Here is a 13,411-nt window from a genome sequence, read left to right as displayed (position 1 = left end):
GTGGGTAGCAGCATGCAACCACAGCAAGGTCTTCCCTTCTCACAACCCCATGCCACCCAGACCCTCACCACAGATGCATCAGATTATGCCAGGAGTGCACACCCAGATGGAAGGTGCATTCAGGGCCACTGGAGCCCAAATCAAATACATCTGCACATCAACCAAAAAGAGATGCTAGCTGTTCAGCACGCTCTGACAGCTTTCAGACCTCTACTCTTCCCGGGGCCTCTGGTGATCAAAACAGACACCACCACAGTAATGTGGTATATCAACAAGCAGGGAGGAACCCACTCTTATCCTCTCTGCAGGCTCACCATGACCCTTTGGCACACAGCTTCACCCATGCAAATTCACCTGCTAGCACAATTCCTGCCAAGCTCCATAAACTCTCTGGAAGACAACTTGAGCAGAAACCTGCTAGACCCACACGAGTGGCAGCTAGACCACAGAACTTTCAACCTTGTAACCCAGAAATGGGGCACCCTGAAGGTGGACCTCTTTGCCTCCCAAAACAATCACCAGCTCAACAAATTCTGTACCAGGGAACCTCACAGCAGGACCAGTAAAATTGAGTTGATTTATTAGCTCTCTTGATGAAACAGACAAAAAAGTTTGTTCTCTCTCTAGCGCCTCGGCCACACTCCTTGAAGGCTTACTGTGGCCGAGGCGCTAGAGAGAAAACAAACTTTTTTGTCTGTTTCATCAAGAGAGCTAATAAATCAACTCAATTTTACTGGTCTTGTGGTTTTCGTTGATCTGCCTTTCATCTGTTGCTGTTGGAACCTCACAGCAAGGCCTGGAAAGTGGATGCTGTAACCTTCCAATGGGTAAACCTCTCAATCGATGTATTTTCCCCTCTACCACAAATTTCAAGGGTACTGCTCAAAATAAGGGAGGAAAAACCAAGGGCAATCTTGATTGCCCCAGACTGGCCATGCCAGCACTGGTACCCACTGATGCGCAGCCTGTCACCCCTGCCACCATGGCACCTACCTCAGATCCCAACACTCCTGACCCAGAAGAATGGAGAATTTATGCATCCACAATTGCAGACCCTGAACCTGGCAGCCTGGATTATTCCCTGACCTCTCCTGCAGCTGCCAGCCTAAGCAAATAAGTCCTGGATGTTATGCATGAGGCTAGACACCCCAGCAGTAGAAAATTCTATGCTGACAAATGGAAAGGTTTTACACCTGGATCAAGCCTAAAGGAGCAGCACAGCCCTCCCTACCCCTCATCCTGGATTACTTAGCTGACCTACTACACAGGGGCCTATCATTTTCTTCTATTAAAATTCATGCCTCTCCCATCTCTGCTCATTACAGCAAAGAGCCACCTCTCTTCTCACACCCTCTCATCAAGCAGTTCCTAAGAGGGGCTAACAATTTAAGACCACCCAGAAGAGCTCCTACCCCAGCTTGGGACCTTAACGTTGTGTTGGAAAAACTCACCCTATCCCCCTTTGAGCCTGCAGCTTCAGCAGAGTTAAAATTCCTCTCTTGGAAAACAGCCTTGCATCTGGTCATCACTTCAGCTGGAAGAGTTTCAGAGCTACAAGCACTCATGGCTGTAGAGCCCTTCATCATTTTCCATGCTGACAGGGTCTCCCTTAGGACTAACCCAACTTTCATGCCTAAAGTGGTGTCCAGTGAGGCTCTCAAGCAATCTTCATTTGCCCACCTTTTGCTCTAACCCACAAAACAAGGGGGAAAGAATTCTGCATTCTCTAGATGTGCACAGACCGTTCAGATTCTACCTGGATAGGACTAAATCTTTTAGGAAAACTGATCAATTGCTAGTCAGCTTTGCAGCAGGGGCAGAGGGCAAGGCCATATCCAAACAAACAATCTCCAAATGGATAGCACACTGCATCCATTTCTGCTACAAACACCACAGGAAACCACCCCCTAAGGGGGTCAGGACGCATTCCACCAGGGCAAGCTCCATCTCTGCAGCTTTTCTCAGAGGGATCCCCACCAAGACATCCTGGAGGCTGCAACATGGACTTCTGTTCATACCTTCAACAAGCATTGCCACCTGCCTATCTTCTCCAAATCCAGGGCAGGCTTTGCAACCGCAGTCTTGCCGGACATCCTAGCCAGCCCCCAGTCTTCTTGACTGCCTCCACCCTTTTCTTCAGCTTTGGGAATCAACCCAAGTGTGATGGCTGCAACAGTGAAACATGAAGAACATAGTACAGTTGTGCACACTTACCATAAATGTAGATGTCTGAGTGTATTCACTGTTGCATTCCTGGTTTCCCACCCTCCATCCCCTTGCCTCTCTCTCTCTCTCTTCCTCACTCCTTACAGGGGATTTTTGGTATTTACTTTCTACTGGTGGTGGTCTTCCACCATAACCTAGCCCCTGTTTGGGGGCTCCTGACAACTGGGGCAAGAAAAACTGATATAATGGCATCTGCTGCCTGATTTTATACCATTGATGACCTGACATAAGTCCTGGAGTGACAGCAACCGACGTAGAAATACTAAGCTTCTGGTATTCAGGCCGACTGAGTGCTACCCCTGGCAGGATTACCCAAGTGTGATGACTGCAACAGTGAATACACTCAAACATCTACATTTATGGTAAGTGTACACAACTGTACTTTCTGAGGATTGTGCGTGCAGACGTCACATTTAAGGCCCCTTGGTTTATGACCCTACATGTGACATTCCACGCACGGGTCTATATCAGTTGAGCGAAAACCCTTGTATACGAATACGTCGAACTGTATTGCACAAAGTACGTAAACCTTGAACATCCAAAACCGCAAATTCTGAAATGTCGATTTGTTTTGGTTGGCCCGTCTGTGGTATAGCTCTGTAAGGTAAGTGTGCGATAGATAGGACTTTGGGTTAGGATTTGGGTTAAGGTAAGTGCACAGATAGGTAATGTATGTAAGATTTAGTGTAGTGTTAGATGTAGGGCTTTTTTAAGTGTAGGTATGTGTGTTATTTATTCTGTTTGGGTTTATGTCTGTAGGGGAAGTGTGCAGTAGTTATGGACCTTAGGGTTAGGGAGGGGTTAAGGATAGTGCATAGATAGTTGTGTGTGTGTGAGGTTTAGTGTAGTGTTGAAAGTAGGGCTTTGTTAAATGTATGTATGTGGATTATTTATTTTGTTTGGGTGTATGTCTGTAGGGTTTGGTTAATGTATGTATGTGGTTTATTTATTTTGTTTGGGTAGGTACTAAGTAGCGCGTGGTGGGGTTGACCGACTATGATAGTTCGATATTTTATTTTCACAGTTTAATGCATTCTGGATTTTCGCAGTTTGAGGTGTAGGGGTCGATATTTAGGTATTTGCGTAAAGGGGTTTTCACTCAACTGATATAGATCCCCCACGCACACTACAGCAGCCAAGCTGAAGCTTTTGTATAGAAGCCAACGTGCGAGTCGTCTGAGGGCAGGAAATCCCACACCTAGAATACTGCAACATGGAAGAGAAGGACATCTATGGTTATGGTAAAACTTTACACAACTATTCTTTTTTCTGCCTGTGCTTGAAATTTTTCGTTTATTTGTGATAGTGCATAATAGATCCTGGTATGTTCTAAATACTTTGCATTGCTTTTATCACATCTATCTTTTAGTATTTTTGTTGATCTATTCCCTCTTCTATAGTTTTCTAATAGTGACACTTCATGGCTTAGCTAGTTTATAATTTTCTCTATTCTGTATTTCCATGATGGTATTTGATTTCTTCCCTTCCTTTCCCTTGCTACCCTGTGCTCTTGTGGTAAAACTTTTATCAGTTATTAATTTAGCAGCACATTAATATAGCCTTTTACTTCTGTTGTATCGCATCGATCTCTATGGACAATCCTAATTACTTGTTCATTTGTTTTATCAGACTTCTGACTTTTTGGGTTTTATTAACCTTCTGCGGTCTATATCTTTCATTGATCTTGATATACCTGTCTGTCTATTAAATCAAGCAACTCTTCTCTTAGTTCATTTTCTTCCAAACTGTGGGCATATCCCTTGTTTTCAAGTTCCTGCGGGCCTTCTATAGCGTCTTCCTGTGGCACATTCTCTCCTATTTCATCCTGTGCCATCTGTAACTCTCATATGGGAACTCACTGGCCTATCACTCCTCAAAATTAACTGCATCAGAGTTTCCACAGTTTCCTGTTCCTTCCCTTGCTGTGTAGCTTCAAGTGAATGTTTATACTGGTTTCCTGTGGAAGGCTCCAAATTATCTTCATGTGGCATGACCAATTGTTTCCTGTTCCACTGGTTTCCCTTTAATTTGGATATCCATTACTCTATCCTGTTGTGCTGCTTTCTGAATTAGATTTTCTACGCTGAATCCCTCACTCTGCATGTACTCCATAACCTGAGGTTTTATTTCTTTAACGTCTCCATTATTAATCTCCCTTTTCTACTTTTCTTCTTTGTGTTCTTATTTTTTGTATTGTGAAGTTTTCCATGTCCGGATTCCTTTACCTGTATTTCTCTTCAAATATCTTTGGTGCTGCTCTTTTTGTATTGACTAGTTTTGCTTTCTCCTTTGCATAGATATTGCTCCACATTAAATATCTTTCTTTCCCATGTCCACATTTCTTCAGATGTTTCCTGATCTTCCTGTTTCTCCCTACTTTGGGGACTCACTCCATCCTGCTGTGATCTAACCTGTGTTAGACCTTCTACACAAAATCCTTCACTTCGCAGGCACTCAATTACTTCAACTTCTATTTTAGTAATCTTTTGTTCCATCTTTGTGATATTTTTTATTGTGAAATTCTCCATATCCAGATGCCTTTGCCTGTATTTCTCTTCGAATATCTTCGGGGCTGACTTCTTTATTGATTAATTTGGCTTTCTTCTTTGCATAAATATTACACCATATCATATCTCTCTCCCCATGTCCATATTTCTTTATTATACTTTTCAAATATCACTAGGTTTTGTTGTTTATATTTTCACACTTCTTCAGATGCTTCTTCCAAACAGATCAAGGTTTCTTGATCTGTATACTATTTTTCACAAATCTGTTGTATTAATGAACACAAATTTTCATTTGAAGCTTCAGACAAGTTTTCTTGTGGAAGTATTTTTCTTTCCTCTAATTTCTCTCAATCGTTTTGTATATGTTGTGTCTGGAAATTCTGTTTTTTTTTTTTGCATAGTAGTAACAATACAGCATTTCCTTCTTATCCTGAATAGTCCACTTTATCGTCTTTATGGATTTTCTTTGGCCTATCAGTTTTTATGATGTTTCTGGACTACTACTACCTTCTACAACTGGGGGGGGGGGGGCATCCTCCCCTGGCCCTGGCCCTATTATAGTACTGTTTCCGTGTTTTGAGGATTCTACACTGTCATTTTTTCCAGTCCTGGCACCAGTGCACCTACCAGGGTTGGGCACTTTTTTATCCTGGGTCTTGTGCACCCAGCTATCTTTTTTAGTTTTTGACTTCTGTCCCTGGTATATGCTATGTAAATGCAGTCTATATATCAGTGTCACCTCGGTGAGATTTTGTGAAAACAGGGTCCACCGCATGAAGGTACTCACCAAGAATTGATTATGAGGTCAGTTTAAGCACTAATATTCTCCTTTGCTTGTTGACTTTTCATCTCTCTATTTGGACCCCTTCACATGAGGAAGCTTCAGTGGTATCCAAGATCCATTTGGACTCTGGATTCTCATCCTCTGGCGAACAAGATTCCTTTTTTTCCCTGTCTCAAGAAAGAGATTCTGTGGTGGCTGAATCAGGTGAACCACAACCCAGGCCTTTCCCTTCACCCCCTGCCAATACAGGAGATGTACACAGATGCCTCAGATCAGGGGTGGGGAGGAACCTTGGACCCCCTAAAATTCCAGGGACCCTGGCCAGTATCCAACAAACAGGAGAACTTGAATGTAAGAGAGATGAGAACAATTCTTCTGGCCCTGAAGGCTTTTCAGCCCAGACTCAAGCAAGGTGCATTAAAACTATTCACAAACAATACTACCGTTCTGAGGTATGTCAACAAACGGAGGAACAAAATCTTACTTGCTATGCAGACTAGGTCTCCTAGTGTGGGAGCTAGACCCTTCAGGTAGTTTACATCCCTTCAGAACAGAACTTTCAGGCAGACACCTTAAGCAGGTCTGTGTCACAGTCCCACAAATGGATGCTCCACAGGGATTTCTTGAATCTAGTCCACAAATGGGGTAAACCTCAAATAGATTTGTTTGCCTCCCCATGAACAGACAACTTAATTCTGTACCAGGCTGCCCAACCCCCTGTCGAGGGCAATGGACACCTTTTCAGATGTCCTTCAAGAATGCAACTGCAGTCATAACATATGGGTTGTCCTGCCTCAGGCAGCCCTCGGTCGGCCGAATTCCAAAGTCTGGGTCCGGCGTCGGCTGGTGTCGCCTCCTCTCCGACATCACCATGGCTGGAGTATAAAGGCATCGGCCAACGCCATCTTCTTCAGTCTTTCTTGCCGCGCGGTGCCCGAAGCAGAAGCAGTTCGCAAGTGCCCGGTCGGTCAGCTCCTGTGTTTTCAGTACCGAAGTCATCTAAAGCTAAGTACCCCGTTGGGGAACATTTATTCTTGCCTCAGCCGATGTCAGAACAAATTGAGAAAGTTAATAATTGTTTGTCTTGTGGTAAACAAATACCTCATAAGGACTTCCATTCTCTCTGCCTTCCTTGCCTGGGCCCAGACCACGACGTCTCGGCCTGTGCTGCCTGTGCTTGCTTTAATAAGTGCACTCTCAGGTGCCGGGCAGAATTCGCCGAGGACTTTTTCGGTGAATCCTTTGCGTACATCATGCCGTCGGATCAACCGACTACCCAATATGCTAAAAAACACAAGGACCGGGACCGACATCCTCGGCCCGCATCCACTACCGATGCTACTCCCAAACCCTCTGCTAGTGCTCCGGTCCCTTCGGAAGTGGTAAATCTACCGCTCCAGGCCGACGACACAGCGTTAACACGACCTTCAGTCTCGGAGATCTCTCCGGTGCCGGTTGTTGATTTTCCTCCGGAAACCGAAGTTCTGGATCTACCCGACACCATTTCTGTGGACAAGGTTACGCCTGCACGTGGGGCTGCTAGGCCTCCTGTATCCATGTCCATCAAGGCCTTTGCATGTGCTAAGGCCGCCAGCCAGGCCAAGGCCCATCCTAGACCTACTGCCCAGGCCCCTTCTTCTGATAAGCAGATCATGTCTCTGGCTGCTGATCTTATTTCCCTTATCAGGGGGTCTCAGCCTCATCCAGAAATGGGTTCCCAGCTACCTGCAGAGAAAAGGCCCAGAACTGAGCAGGCGGACGACCTCTCCTCGGATGAAGCCTCTGGGGATTCTGAACATTCTGATACCCAAGAAGAATCCTTCCAGGCCTACGAGGACTCTGATGCTGAGGAATCAATTCCCTCTGCCTCCCCTCCAGAGGATTTCTCTTTTGGTGAAGTTCTGCATTCCATGAGGGAACATTTTCAATGGCAGGGTCAGGAATTCTCTGACTCCAGGAAAAGGCCTCGTACCTTCCTCAAGCTTCCCCAGCACAGGCCTTTAGCTATTTCACCTGTTATGGATGTTTTGGATGATGTTTTTTCTGACTCCAGTGCTAACCCTGATTCTCTTCCTCCGGCTCCTATCAAGCCGGACAGATATTATAGGGTCCCTGACACTCACAAGCACCTTTTTAAGGCCCACTCTGTGGATCTAGAAACTATTTTGCAGGGCCCCAAGGGAGTGGCTACCTCCTCTGCCAAAAACCCACTGCCAGCAGACAGGGAAGCAAGGTCCCTGGAGAGATGGGGTAAAAAAGTATATACTTCTACTACCCTGGCCATGAGGTCACTAAATTGCCTTTTTCACATGTTTCAGTACCAGGATTTTCTCCTGGATGATTTACAGAAAAAGTTAGCTTCTCCTGAGCCTATTGATAAAAAGGCATTGTAGGATCATATACATAGCACTCAGCAGGTTAATAACCACTTTCTACAGTGTGGTTATGATGCACTGGAAGCTTCATGTAGGGCAGCTATGACTGGGGCTGTGATACGTAGACATGCTTGGTTAAAGGATCAGCCTTTGCCTGACCATGTCAAAGTAAAGTTACTTGATGCACCTCTGGAAAAACAGAAGCTTTTTGGTGCTAATGCACAAGATGTATTGAAATCCATAGAGGAAAAAGCAAAGTCAGTACAGACAGTCAAGGATTTCCTTCAGGTTCAGCCACCCAGATTCAGCAGAAACTGGCCCTCAAAGAATTGGTCCTTCCCCGGCTCAGACAAGTTTCAAAGAGGAAAAAGCAGACGTGGCCGAGGTAGAGGGCAAAACAGAGGATCTTACAGGGGCTGCCAATGGCAACCTCCAAATCGAAGAAGTGGCACAGACAGTTCAGCTGCACCACAAGGACAATCACAATGACTTGACTTTCATTCCACCTACAGAGGTTCAAAGAAAAGCACCTTTGGGCAGAAAATTATCCTTATTCTCACAAAACTGGCATATCTTAACCAAGGACAACTGGATTCTGGATTTGATAGACAAAGGTTACAGATTCCACTTCCACACATTACCAATAAGACAAGGCATGCCAAATCTGCCACATCATCAAAGGGCAGAGGCACTCTCTCAAGTTTCCAAGCTGTTAAGTATAAAAGCAATAGAAAGGGTTCCTCCTCAGGAGCAAGGCCAGGGGTTTTATTCAAGGCTGTTCCTTGTTCCAAGAAAAGAAAACAAATGGAGACCCATACTGGACTTGTCATCTCTAACCTCTTTTTTCATAGTGCCAAAGTTCAAAATGCTGACGTTGCAGCAACTCCTTCCCATGCTGGGCAAGGGGTCTTTGGTCACTCTGGACCTCAAGGAGGCATACCTGCATGTCCCCATCAGACAAAGCTGCAGAAGATACCTCAGATTTCTTGCAGGGACAGAGCATTATCAATTCTCAGCATTGCCGTTTGGCTTATCTACTGCGCCCAGAGTGTTCACGAAATGCCTGGCATCAGTAGTGGCACACTGCAGACTGCAGGGGATGCAAATTTACCCCTATTTGGATGACTGCCTCATACAAGCAGACAACAAACAAACCTTAAATGAAAATTTGGACTATGTCATGCATCTACTACAGGCCTTGGGATACACAGTCAACATCCAGAAGTCAAAACTACTGCCATCCCAACAGATTATCTTCTTAGGAGCCAAACTGGACACAGAAAACCAAATGGCCTACCTCACAGAGGAAAAACAGCAGCATTTACCAGAGTACTTCAAAGGCCTAGCAAAACTCCCCCAGCTGACTGCAAGGAAAATCCTACAGGCCCTGGGGTTCATGGTATCTTGCATCCTTCTGATACCTTTGGCAAGACTTCATATGAGAAAGCTGCAATGGTATTTAAAAAACTTATGGTCTCAACACAGCCAAAGCCTAGAGGACATAATCCCACTTATTCCATGTCTGCAAAAAGAATTCTTATGGTGGGCTCAAGCCAGTCAGCTAAACAAGGGCATGTCTTTCAACAGACCTCAAGCAGGCCAAATGATTACAACAGACGCCTCAGGCCATGGATGGGGGGGCGCACATGGAAGGCAGATGCATTCAAGGGCAATGGACCCCAAAGGAAAGACATCTGCACATAAACCAAAAGGAGATGTTGGCAGTGATACATGCCATCGAGACCTTCGAAGAATCACTACAACAAGGACATTTGCTAATAAGGACAGACAACACCACTGTCATGTGGTACATAAACAAGCAGGGAGGCACTCATTCTTATCCCCTCTGCAGACTGACAATGCTTCTCTGGGAAAAATCCCTGAGCCTGAAGATACATCTACAATCCCAGTTTGTACCAGGCAAGGACAATGTACTGGCGGACAACCTGAGCAGAAATTTCAGGGATCCACACGAATGGATGCTGCACCCTCACATTTTCTCTCAACTGACAAAGACATGGGGAAGACCGGATGTAGATCTTTTCGCTTCCCACTTAAATCATCACCTGGAAAAGTTCTGCACAAGGACTCACCATCCTCTAGCCTGGAAGACGGATGCTCTCTCCTTCAAATGGAATTCTCTGAAAATTTATGCATTCCCTCCTCTGCCACTGCTGACCAAGGTGATACTGAAGATCAAAGCAGAGCAACCAACAGGTATCTTGATAGCTCCAGACTGGCCAAGGCAACACTGGTACCCATTGCTATTGACCATAACTCGGACCAAACCATGGCCTCTGACCCTATGGCCCCTACTACTAACACAACACAATTATAGGACTGTACATCAAGACCTGAAATCTTTGCATCTGGCAGCCTGGAGGATAACGTGACTCCTCCGCCTAACTCTTTCAAAATCAGTTCAAGAAATATTGCTGGAAGCACGCAGACCTTCCACCAGAAAAACATATTCAGCCAAGTGGAAGAGATTCAGCATCTGGAATGCCAACAGGGGTCAGGACACAGCATTGCCGAGTATACCTCAGATTTTAGAATACTTGGCAGAACTACTGCATACTGGACTATCATACTCTTCGATAAAGATCCATGCCTCAGCAATCTCAGCAAAATACAATTGTGACCCTCCAGTGTTTTCTCATCCTTTACTAAGACAGTTTCTAAGAGGAACAAAGAATATCAAACCTCCCAGGAAACAACCAGTACCTGCGTGGGACCTCAATTATGTGTTGGAAAAATTAACTCTCCCTCCATTTGAGCCAGCAGCAAGTTCAGAAATGCAATTTCTGTCATGGAAGACGGCATTCCTATTGGCAGTCACATCTGCAAGAAGAGTTTCGGAGATACAGGCACTCATGGCAGTGCCTCCCTTCCTCATTTTTCATCAGGACAGAGTTTCTCTAAGAACCAATCCTACATTCATGCCCAAAGTTATTTCCAGGGTGTCTCTAAATCAAGCTATTCACCTGCCTACATTCTTCCCCAATCCTCAAAATAGGGGGGAAAAGCTACTGCATACTTTGGACATACACAGACAACTACTTTACTACTTGGACAGAACTAAGGCCACCAGAAAGTCTGACCAACTGTTTGTAGCCTATGCTGCTGGAGTACAAGGAAAAGCAATCTCCAAACAAACAATTTCAAAATAGATTGGACATTGCATCAGATTCTGCTATTCTTTCCATGGAAAAGGTGTGCCAACCAATATTAGGCCACATTCCACCAGAGCTATAGCCACTTCCACAGCTTTCCTAAGAGGAGTGGCAACAAAGGACATTTTAGGGGCTGCTACATGGAGCTCCGTGCATACATTTACCAAGCACTACAACCTGCCATTATATTCCAGATCCCGAGCAGGCTTTGCTTCGGCAGTCCTGCAGGGGATTTTAGCTACACCATCCTTATCCTAGTTCCATCCACCCCCAGCTTGGCTATGGTATTCAACCCATATGTTATGACTGCAGTTACATTCTTGAAGGACATAGTACAGTTGTGTACCTACCATAAATGTAGATGTCCGATAGATATGTAACTGCAGTCGGATTTTCCCTCCCTCCTACCCCTCTGTATCCTTATTTTTTGGGTCCCTCCCCCTTTTCCCATTAGCTGGGGGTATTCCTATGGTGTATCTGTTTATTACTGTTGTGCATGTTTGGGTATATTTTTATCCATTTACCAAATTTGGCCTTCCTATGAGGGCACCTGGCATCTGGGGCAAGAAACACTGAAGAAGATGGCGTTGGCCGATGCCTTTATACTCCAGCCGTGGTGACGTCGGAGAGGAGGCGACACCAGCCGACGCCGGACCCAGACTTTGGAATTCGGCCGACCGAGGGCTGCCTGAGGCAGGACAACCCATATGTTATGACTGCAGTTGCATATAGGTTCATAGGTTCATACTAGGCTATCTGCCCTAGGGCATTTATTAGCCTAGCCAGAGTATGTTTGGCTTTCGCCACCCATTTTAAATTAATTTTGCTATGCCCTTTTTCGAGGTTAGTATACTGTGCCTCTGTCTAACAGTGACACAGAAGTGATACCCGGGGTAAACCTACGATCTCCCATCCACTCATCAAGATTCCTCTTGAAAAGAGTCAATGAGGGACTCTGCCTAACCTGGACTGGGATTTTATTCCAGAGTGAAGGGAGCCTCTGGGTTATGAATCTGTCCCTCCAGCATGTCCTATTTATTTCAGTGCTGAGGTTCAAGTCTCTCGAGCGTGTAGCTCAATGGGATTTGGATTTTTTGAGGTGCAGCATGTCCCTTAATTCCGGGTTGGACATGGCCTTATACGTCAGGCACAGGTCACCTCTGAGCAGGCGGTATGCCACTGAGTAGAGCTGGAGTTTCTTTAACCGGGCAGCATATGGCATCTGTTTGAGCCCTTTGATCCTCTTGGTGAGGTACTTTTGGGGTCTTTCCAGTTGCTGCAGGTGTTTGGTAAGGTACATCCCAAAAGGGGCATTGTACTCAATTATGGGCCTGATGAGGGATGAGTAAAGAGGCACAATGACCTCCCCTAATCTAGATGTGAATCCCTTCATGATTAGGTGGGCTATATAAAATGTTTTTCTAACCACTTTGGCCACGTGGTTGTCAAATGAGAGATTGCTATCAACTTGGGTCCCCAGGTCCCTAATTACTTCTTCTGTACTTAATGGATTACCACCTATGTGGTAATTTGTGGGCACTTTGTTTTTGCCAAAGGGGATGACTATACACTTTTGGCGTTTAGCTTGAGGCCATGGCTCTGGCACCAGTTGTCTGTTTCTACGAGGCCCTTTTGGAGGATGCTTGTGTCGGCTGGAGAGTCCATTATGGCACCCAGTTTGCAGTCATCTGCGAACTTGGTCAGCCACAGTCCTTCCGTGTTGGCCTGTACCTCCGAGAAATATATACCAAACAAGAGAGGTCCCAGGACTGAGCCTTGTGGGACGCCACTTGTAACTGGTTTGGAGTCTGACATGGCTCCAGCAATTCTAACCATGTGGGTTCTGTCCTTGAGCCAGTTTGCAACCCATCTAGTGACATAGGGGTTTATATTTAAGCTGGTGAGCTTATTTATAATGCCCAGTGGGGTATTGTATCGAAGGCTTTTAGAGGTCCAGATAGGCTGTGTGGACCACCTTCCCTTCCTCAATGGCCTTGGTGACTGTTTCAAAGAAGTCAACCAGGTTTAAGAGGCAGGATCTGCCCTTAACAAAGCCAAACTGGGTAGGATCCAGTGTCTGTAGGTCCCCAATATCTTTATTTATAAGGTCCATGATGATCCTTTCCATAGCTTTGCAGACCAAGCTAGTCAGGCTTATGGGGCGATAGTTTCCAGGGTCCGTTGAGGCACCACCTTTGTGGAGAGGGACCACTGTTGCTGTACGCCACTCTTTGGGTACATATCCTGTAGTAAGGCTGAGATTAAACAGTAGTTTTATGTTTGGGTTTAGCTCTTCTTGGAGTTCATGTAGGATGCAGCCTGGGACACCGTCTGGTCCCATTGATG

Source organism: Protopterus annectens, chromosome 3.part0 (assembly GCF_019279795.1).
Source record: "Protopterus annectens isolate FY-2018-M chromosome 3.part0, PAN1.0, whole genome shotgun sequence".
Lineage (NCBI taxonomy): Eukaryota > Metazoa > Chordata > Ceratodontiformes > Protopteridae > Protopterus > Protopterus annectens.
The sequence above is the reverse complement of the archived record's forward strand: the minus strand, read 5'-3'. Positions refer to the sequence as shown.